The sequence below is a fragment of the Schistocerca americana genome, chromosome 6 (genome assembly GCF_021461395.2).
Source record: "Schistocerca americana isolate TAMUIC-IGC-003095 chromosome 6, iqSchAmer2.1, whole genome shotgun sequence".
Classification (NCBI taxonomy): domain Eukaryota; kingdom Metazoa; phylum Arthropoda; class Insecta; order Orthoptera; family Acrididae; genus Schistocerca; species Schistocerca americana.
In genome coordinates, this window is record NC_060124.1 from 288389580 (window position 1) to 288399579 (window position 10000).

Sequence of the window (10000 nt, forward strand, 5' to 3'; positions counted from 1 at the left end):
GGCGGTGGAGATCGGCTTCTTCGTGAAGAGGTCCGCCCAGAAGTCCAGCAGACCGGGGATGTCGGGTGGCGGCTGCAGCAGGGTGCCGTCCAGCAAGCCGCGCACGCAACGCGCACGCGACCTACAGAAGGCGTCCTGTGTCCGCGCATATTCCCAGCGGCGCCGCTTGCGCTTCTGCAGCAGCGGGGCGGCAGGCGGCCGCTTGGATGGTTGGCGCGGCCGCTGTGTCCTGGTGATCGACCTCTCCCCCCTGGACCCGACCGACGCAAGGGCATCCGGGAGCATGCCCAGGATGACATCGGGCGGCGTGCCCCGCCCCAGACCAATGACTCGATCCAGGGCAGAGAAACGCTGGGCGGAAGCAGGTAGCCCCGCCAGAAAGAGAGTCATAGTTACTCCCGCCGTTTACCCGCGCTTGCTTGAATTTCTTCACGTTGACATTCAGAGCACTGGGCAGAAATCACATTGCGTCAACACCCGCTAGGGCCATCGCAATGCTTTGTTTTAATTAGACAGTCGGATTCCCCCAGTCCGTGCCAGTTCTGAGTTGATCGTTGAATGGCGGCCGAAGAGAATCCGCGCACCCGCGCGCCCCCGGAGGAGCACGCTAAGGCGGACGCGGCCTCGCAGCAAGGAAGATCCGTGGGAGGCCAAGGCACGGGACCGAGCTCGGATCCTGCACGCAGGTTGAAGCACCGGGGCGCGAACGCCGCGCAGGCGCGCGCATCCTGCACCGCCGGCCAGCACGAGGCCAACCAACGGCGAGAGCAGACCACGCCCGCGCTAAACGCCCGCACTTACCGGCACCCCTACGGCACTCACCTCGCCCAGGCCCGGCACGTTAGCGCTGACCCACTTCCCGACCAAGCCCGACACGCCCCGATCCTCAGAGCCAATCCTTATCCCGAAGTTACGGATCCAATTTGCCGACTTCCCTTACCTACATTATTCTATCGACTAGAGGCTCTTCACCTTGGAGACCTGCTGCGGATATGGGTACGAACCGGCGCGACACCTCCACGTGGCCCTCTCCCGGATTTTCAAGGTCCGAGGGGAAGATCGGGACACCGCCGCAACTGCGGTGCTCTTCGCGTTCCAAACCCTATCTCCCTGCTAGAGGATTCCAGGGAACTCGAACGCTCATGCAGAAAAGAAAACTCTTCCCCGATCTCCCGACGGCGTCTCCGGGTCCTTTTGGGTTACCCCGACGAGCATCTCTAAAAGAGGGGCCCGACTTGTATCGGTTCCGCTGCCGGGTTCCGGAATAGGAACCGGATTCCCTTTCGCCCAACGGGGGCCAGCACAAAGTGCATCATGCTATGACGGCCCCCATCAACATCGGATTTCTCCTAGGGCTTAGGATCGACTGACTCGTGTGCAACGGCTGTTCACACGAAACCCTTCTCCGCGTCAGCCCTCCAGGGCCTCGCTGGAGTATTTGCTACTACCACCAAGATCTGCACCGACGGCGGCTCCAGGCAGGCTCACGCCCAGACCCTTCTGCGCCCACCGCCGCGACCCTCCTACTCGTCAGGGCTTCGCGGCCGGCCGCAAGGACCGGCCATGACTGCCAGACTGACGGCCGAGTATAGGCACGACGCTTCAGCGCCATCCATTTTCAGGGCTAGTTGCTTCGGCAGGTGAGTTGTTACACACTCCTTAGCGGATTCCGACTTCCATGGCCACCGTCCTGCTGTCTTAAGCAACCAACGCCTTTCATGGTTTCCCATGAGCGTCGATTCGGGCGCCTTAACTCGGCGTTTGGTTCATCCCACAGCGCCAGTTCTGCTTACCAAAAGTGGCCCACTTGGCACTCCGATCCGAGTCGTTTGCTCGCGGCTTCAGCATATCAAGCAAGCCGGAGATCTCACCCATTTAAAGTTTGAGAATAGGTTGAGGTCGTTTCGGCCCCAAGGCCTCTAATCATTCGCTTTACCGGATGAGACTCGTACGAGCACCAGCTATCCTGAGGGAAACTTCGGAGGGAACCAGCTACTAGATGGTTCGATTAGTCTTTCGCCCCTATACCCAGCTCCGACGATCGATTTGCACGTCAGAATCGCTACGGACCTCCATCAGGGTTTCCCCTGACTTCGTCCTGGCCAGGCATAGTTCACCATCTTTCGGGTCCCAACGTGTACGCTCTAGGTGCGCCTCACCTCGCAATGAGGACGAGACGCCCCGGGAGTGCGGAGGCCGCCGCCCCGTGAAGGGCGGGGAAGCCCCATCCTCCCTCGGCCCGCGCAAGGCGAGACCTTCACTTTCATTACGCCTTTAGGTTTCGTACAGCCCAATGACTCGCGCACATGTTAGACTCCTTGGTCCGTGTTTCAAGACGGGTCGTGAAATTGTCCAAAGCTGAAGCGCCGCTGACGGGAGCGATTATTCCGCCCGAGAGCATCCCAAGCCAACAGCGGCGCGGGTCCGGGGCCGGGCCAGGTAGGTCCGTCATCCGGGAAGAACCGCGCGCGCTTGCCGGGAGCCCGAGCGCCCAAAGGGGCGAATCGACTCCTCCAGATATACCGCCGGGCAGCCAGCCAGGACACCGGGGCTCTGCCCAACAGACGCGAACCGAGGCCCGCGGAAGGACAGGCTGCGCACCCGGGCCGTAGGCCGGCACCCAGCGGGTCGCGACGTCCTACTAGGGGAGAAGTGCGGCCCACCGCACACCGGAACGGCCCCACCCCGCGGCGAGTGGAAAGGCAACCGGACACGACCCCGCCGCGGATTGCTCCGCGCGGGCGGCCGGCCCCATCTGCCGAGGGCGGAGGCCAGTGGCCGGATGGGCGTGAATCTCACCCGTTCGACCTTTCGGACTTCTCACGTTTACCCCAGAACGGTTTCACGTACTTTTGAACTCTCTCTTCAAAGTTCTTTTCAACTTTCCCTCACGGTACTTGTTCGCTATCGGTCTCGTGGTCATATTTAGTCTCAGATGGAGTTTACCACCCACTTGGAGCTGCACTCTCAAGCAACCCGACTCGAAGGAGAGGTCCCGCCGACGCTCGCACCGGCCGCTACGGGCCTGGCACCCTCTACGGGCCGTGGCCTCATTCAAGTTGGACTTGGGCTCGGCGCGAGGCGTCGGGGTAGTGGACCCTCCCAAACACCACATGCCACGACAGGCGGCAGCCTGCGGGGTTCGGTGCTGGACTCTTCCCTGTTCGCTCGCCGCTACTGGGGGAATCCTTGTTAGTTTCTTTTCCTCCGCTTAGTAATATGCTTAAATTCAGCGGGTAGTCTCGCCTGCTCTGAGGTCGTTGTACGAGGTGTCGCACGCCACACCGCCAGCCGGCTGTGCACGCTACCGAGTAAGTACCGGTATGCGAACCGCCAGGCGACGGGCGCGCATCGCACGTTTAAGGAGGCGCGGCCGGCCCCACAGGCGGCCGCGACGCTCCCAGGTCTGCGAAGCAGGGCAAACGCCGCGCGCTTCAGTATACGTAGCCGACCCTCAGCCAGACGTGGCCCGGGAACGGAATCCATGGACCGCAATGTGCGTTCGAAACGTCGATGTTCATGTGTCCTGCAGTTCACATGTCGACGCGCAATTTGCTGCGTTCTTCATCGACCCACGAGCCGAGTGATCCACCGTCCTGGGTGATCTTTTCTTAGTTTCCACTGTCTCTTTCAAGACAGTTGCATAGGCGGGACGTAGGCGTGTGGCGGCCCCTGTTCAAGCGTTCTGTGTCCAACGGCCTCACGGCCGATGGGCGTCGTACGGCTCCACACCGGAGCGGACAGGCAGTCGGGCGAAAGTCATTCAAAACCGGCGCCAGGCGCCAGGTGCCGCAGGCCAGCCGCTCCAGCGCTTCAGCGCTCGTACCACACAACATTGGCGTTAGTTTTGAGAAGCACGCGTGGTTCCGCACGCGGCGCACGGCTACTGCGAGCCGTACAGGTAGCGTGTTGCGCGACACGACACGCACATCGAAAGACATGCAGTCTAGTCGGTAATGATCCTTCCGCAGGTTCACCTACGGAAACCTTGTTACGACTCTTACTTCCTCTAAATGATCAAGTTTGGTCATCTTTCCGGTAGCATCGGCAACGACAGAGTCAATGCCGCGTACCAGTCCGAAGACCTCACTAAATCATTCAATCGGTAGTAGCGACGGGCGGTGTGTACAAAGGGCAGGGACGTAATCAACGCGAGCTTATGACTCGCGCTTACTGGGAATTCCTCGTTCATGGGGAACAATTGCAAGCCCCAATCCCTAGCACGAAGGAGGTTCAGCGGGTTACCCCGACCTTTCGGCCTAGGAAGACACGCTGATTCCTTCAGTGTAGCGCGCGTGCGGCCCAGAACATCTAAGGGCATCACAGACCTGTTATTGCTCAATCTCGTGCGGCTAGAAGCCGCCTGTCCCTCTAAGAAGAAAAGTAATCGCTGACAGCACGAAGGATGTCACGCGACTAGTTAGCAGGCTAGAGTCTCGTTCGTTATCGGAATTAACCAGACAAATCGCTCCACCAACTAAGAACGGCCATGCACCACCACCCACCGAATCAAGAAAGAGCTATCAATCTGTCAATCCTTCCGGTGTCCGGGCCTGGTGAGGTTTCCCGTGTTGAGTCAAATTAAGCCGCAGGCTCCACTCCTGGTGGTGCCCTTCCGTCAATTCCTTTAAGTTTCAGCTTTGCAACCATACTTCCCCCGGAACCCAAAAGCTTTGGTTTCCCGGAGGCTGCCCGCCGAGTCATCGGAGGAACTGCGGCGGATCGCTGGCTGGCATCGTTTATGGTTAGAACTAGGGCGGTATCTGATCGCCTTCGAACCTCTAACTTTCGTTCTTGATTAATGAAAACATACTTGGCAAATGCTTTCGCTTCTGTTCGTCTTGCGACGATCCAAGAATTTCACCTCTAACGTCGCAATACGAATGCCCCCGCCTGTCCCTATTAATCATTACCTCGGGTTCCGAAAACCAACAAAATAGAACCGAGGTCCTATTCCATTATTCCATGCACACAGTATTCAGGCGGGCTTGCCTGCTTTAAGCACTCTAATTTGTTCAAAGTAAACGTGCCGGCCCACCGAGACACTCACTCAAGAGCACCCTGGTAGGATTGCAACGGGGTCCGCCTCGGGACGCACGAGCACGCACGAGGCGCGTCGCACGCCTTCAGCTCGCCCCACCGGCAGGACGTCCCACGATACATGCCAGTTAAACACCGACGGGCGGTGAACCAACAGCGTGGGACACAAATCCAACTACGAGCTTTTTAACCGCAACAACTTTAATATACGCTATTGGAGCTGGAATTACCGCGGCTGCTGGCACCAGACTTGCCCTCCAATAGATACTCGTTAAAGGATTTAAAGTGTACTCATTCCGATTACGGGGCCTCGGATGAGTCCCGTATCGTTATTTTTCGTCACTACCTCCCCGTGCCGGGAGTGGGTAATTTGCGCGCCTGCTGCCTTCCTTGGATGTGGTAGCCGTTTCTCAGGCTCCCTCTCCGGAATCGAACCCTGAGTCCCCGTTACCCGTTACAACCATGGTAGGCGCAGAACCTACCATCGACAGTTGATAAGGCAGACATTTGAAAGATGCGTCGCCGGTACGAGGACCGTGCGATCAGCCCAAAGTTATTCAGAGTCACCAAGGCAAACGGACCGGACGAGCCGACCGATTGGTTTTGATCTAATAAAAGCGTCCCTTCCATCTCTGGTCGGGACTCTGTTTGCATGTATTAGCTCTAGAATTACCACAGTTATCCAAGTAACGTGGGTACGATCTAAGGAACCATAACTGATTTAATGAGCCATTCGCGGTTTCACCTTAATGCGGCTTGTACTGAGACATGCATGGCTTAATCTTTGAGACAAGCATATGACTACTGGCAGGATCAACCAGGGAGCTGCGTCAACTAGAGCTGAGCAGCCGGCCGCCCGGGAGTGTGTCCCGGGGGCCCGCGCGAACATGCAAGCGTCCGCTCAATTATTCTGCAAACAGGAGGAGGCTGAGCTCCCCTGCACAATACACCTCGAAACCCTCTCAGGTCCCGGCGGCGCGCAGCGCCGTCCTAAGTACTTGGTCGGGTTCGAGAGAGGCGCAATCGCCCGGAGTTTGGCGAGTAGACGCTTTAGGTGCGACCACCCGTGCTCCCAACTGAGCTTGCCGCTGCCGACAGAGGCCCGGGAGCGTGCTGTCGTGGCATTGCCGGCGGGAGACAACACGCGCCACCTACGGTGGCCGGCAGCTCCAACGCCAGCGCCACAGAAGGACAAAAGCCCCACTTGGGTGCCGAAGCGAACTCTCCCAGCACAGCGCACGCGCCAACACGTCCGCACAGCTGCGATACAAACCACCTGCGAGAACCGCAGAGGCGACCGAGCAGCAGACGGCGTCGCGGCGCCGAGCGCCGGGCGGCGGCGCATCCTCAGCGCACACAGTCCTCAATCGGACCAGCACACTGCAGATGTCCACCGCGCTTCGCACCGGGCCCGCGAGGACCTACTTTGGCCGCACGGCGCCGCGTGCAGGGTGCGCCGGCGCGCAGCTGCGCCGCCTGCCGCCTCCGTCGGCCGGCGCGCCTGCCACTGGCCGCCCCCACCAGCCGGCTGTAGCGCGTGCGCCCACGCACCGCGCGGCCAGCACGCCGGGAGGCCCCCCCTCACCGGCCGGGGACGGTCCCACCCAGCCACCGCCGCGTATCGCTTCACACCCACATGCCATTCACGTTCGTGGGCATGGTGGGTATCGCTGAAACAACCAGTTGGTAGCTCAACCGATCGTCGCCATCACTGATTCACCTCTAGCGAGAACAACCGCACCACAACGGTTTACCAGTTGTTCATTTGCGTAACGTCACCAGCAAACGTAGACGTCCATCGCCATTTGCAAATTCAACGATTGTTGCATGCCTGTGTCAGGTGTCACGACACACTATGTCTGCCCACATACACGCAACAACATGTGCACGCTTCGCGAACACGTGGAAGGTGGCCCCCGTACGTATGCGATGTCCATTGCGCGAACGACTGTCAACCGGCCTCTGTCGCATGTCGCAGATGTGGAACGCAGTGCACCATGCTATCACGGTGTGTGAGAAGAGACGACTACGTCTGACAACACGCGCCACTACATCAACAGACGGCTCATGCTGATCGCCATCCACGGCATACCATACTGCAATCCAGCTCTTATAGGGAGACGACACGTAGCTGAGTGCACAATATTTGGACCGTATGGTTCGCCGTTGTTGGCGCAGTCGTGGTACGGTCACACATGTACCACGATGTATCATTCAGTACATGAGGACCAATGTGCAGTACAGTGTGTCATTTGGACGTACAACATCAGCGGACAGTTGACACAAGCCGTACCACAACGTAGGCTGTGCTTCGCCATGCGAATGCCAATGAACAACTGCGAAGGGCATTGAGCATGTACGTCCTGCTGCCATCCGCATTACAGTGTATAGCTGCAAGGTGTTTAACATGAAGCGATACTCTGGGGACCGGGCAGTGCGAGTGGCAAACTATATTGCGGGGGTTGCAGTTAGGCAACACTACACTAATTTAACGCGTCGTATGACAATTACAGAGCGGGTTAAGGCCCAACGTGTGTTGGGTTAAGGCCCAACGTGTGTTGGGTTAAGGCCCAACGTGTGTTGGGTTAAGGCCCAACGTGTGTTGGGTTAAGGCCCAACGTGTGTTGGGTTAAGGCCCAACGTGTGTTGGGTTAAGGCCCAACGTGTGTTGGGTTAAGGCCCAACGTGTGTTGGGTTAAGGCCCAACGTGTGTTGGGTTAAGGCCCAACGTGTGTTGGGTTAAGGCCCAACGTGTGTTGGGTTAAGGCCCAACGTGTGTTGGGTTAAGGCCCAACGTGTGTTGGGTTAAGGCCCAACGTGTGTTGGGTTAAGGCCCAACGTGTGTTGGGTTAAGGCCCAACGTGTGTTGGGTTAAGGCGCAACATAGGTTAGGTTAAGGCGCAACATAGGTTAGGTTAAGGCGCAACATAGGTTAGGTTAAGGCGCAACATAGGTTAGGTTAAGGCGCAACATAGGTTAGGTTAAGGCGCAACATAGGTTAGGTTAAGGCGCAACATAGGTTAGGTTAAGGCGCAACATGGGTTAGGTTAAGGTACAATATGGGTTAGGTTAAGGTACAATATGGGTTAGGTTAAGGTACAATATGGGTTAGGTTAAGGTACAATATGGGTTAGGTTAAGGTACAATATGGGTTATGTTAAGGTACAATATGGGTTAGGTTGAGGTACAATATGGGTTAGGTTAAGGCGCAACATAGGTTAGGTTAAGGCGCAACATAGGTTAGGTTAAGGCGCAACACAGGTTAGGTTAAGGCGCAACACGGGTTAGGTTAAGGCGCAACACGGGTTAGGTTAAGGCGCAACACGGGTTAGGTTAAGGCGCAACACGGGTTAGGTTAAGGCGCAACACGGGTTAGGTTAAGGCGCAACACGGGTTAGGTTAAGGCGCAACACGGGTTAGGTTAAGGCACAATACGGGTTAGGTTAAGGCACAATACGGGTTAGGTTAAGGCACAATACGGGTTAGGTTAAGGCACAATACGGGTTAGGTTAAGGCACAATACGGGTTAGGTTAAGGCACAATACGGGTTAGGTTAAGGCACAATACGGGTTAGGTTAAGGCACAATACGGGTTAGGTTAAGGCACAATACGGGTTAGGTTAAGGCACAATACGGGTTAGGTTAAGGCACAATACGGGTTAGGTTAAGGCACAATACAGGTTAGGTTAAGGTACACATTGTTGTAAGGAAAGGTGTTTTGGGGGGGGGCTGGCCGGTTTGTTGATTGTGATTATCGTAAGTAAATGACTGCGGCATCATCTGATTTGCCATGTCAGGGTGCACCTTTGGCTCATGACAGGCGGCGCTCTGATTCCATGCTTGTGGCAGACCTGTGTCTTTCATTCCTGCCATTGTTTGTGTGCTGTGACAGGAGGCAGTATTGTGATGTTGGGTGTACCCCTGTGTAGGACATGTGTGGGTGTTGGTGGCTTAGCTGAGCAATGGTGGTTGTCGGAAGGGTGGGATATTCTGTTTTGTGAGTGGACCTCCCGGTCTGGTTATGATAGTGTGGATTGTCTAATGTGGCGGAGAGGATGCACTGGGTGTTGTTCCATGCTGGTGCTTACATATTGTCTCTGTGCCTGTTACAGGCAGAGAGTAGTGCGTGATAAGAGTGTCTGGCTGACGTGTGGTTGTGATTGTGAGCAGAGTCTTTCAGCATGTATACGGACAGTTGTATACATTATCTGTATTTTGATGGCTCTATCTATTACTAATCAGCGCCGTGTATACGTTTCATCCGGTTCCAGTCGAAACTGTTGTATCTCTGTACATTAGTGACACGGCGAGGCCGCCACGTAGTTACTCGTCTCGGCAGCTTCCACCGGTGTATGGCAAATGATTATAAGGAATCAGTCTAGTCGTCAATACCGATAGTGTGACGTCACATGTCTGGGGTGGGGGACGCTGCGCCCTTCCGGTGGGTCATGGCCTAGGAAGACTCTTCCCACGCAGGGGGGGCTTGGACTGTCATTGACTCTTCCGAGTAATATACTTGCCGTACGTTTTTGCGACTGCGAGTGCAACGCTCACCGGTACCGACATGGATGGAGCGCCTCCTAGCTGCCGCTGAGCATCTGCATTCGTACAGAGAGCAACGCGATCGCGTCTGTAGCTCGTACGTGGTACAGCTCGCAGCTCATGTATATGGACAGCGGGAATGTCGCATATTGGACATAACTCTTCATGAAACGCACGTTATAGGGGTGGATTGCACATTGCGAGTGCGAGCAAAGTCCGCCGTTCATCCGCTGGAGTTGCGAGTTGGGCGGTTGGGGTGGGGCACGAACGGGTGCAGGTGGAGTGATTGCCGGTCCACGACTTCGTGCGGCAGAGGCGCTGGCGTTGGGGTGCTGTTGTCGACAGAGGATGCAGGCTTTGTGGGTGGGGTCGAAAGAAGGGCACTGTGGGCCCATGGCTGTCTTAGTCGGCTTGGCGTC

General features: G+C 57.0%; 2 non-coding genes and 1 pseudogene across 2 annotated transcripts; all 3 read right to left on the bottom strand.

Moving 5' to 3' along the window:
* The window catches only part of LOC124621099, a 7100-nt pseudogene extending 3840 nt beyond the window's left edge, over positions 1 to 3260 (bottom strand).
* A 188-nt stretch (positions 3261 to 3448) lies between these two features.
* On the bottom strand, positions 3449 to 3603 carry LOC124620662. The gene has a single exon (XR_006980217.1). It is a non-coding gene; the product is annotated as a 5.8S ribosomal RNA (ribosomal RNA).
* A 351-nt stretch (positions 3604 to 3954) lies between these two features.
* Positions 3955 to 5864, bottom strand: LOC124621029. Its single transcript, XR_006980519.1, has one exon. It is a non-coding gene; the product is annotated as a small subunit ribosomal RNA (ribosomal RNA).
* Between the last annotated feature and the right edge of the window lie 4136 nt (positions 5865 to 10000).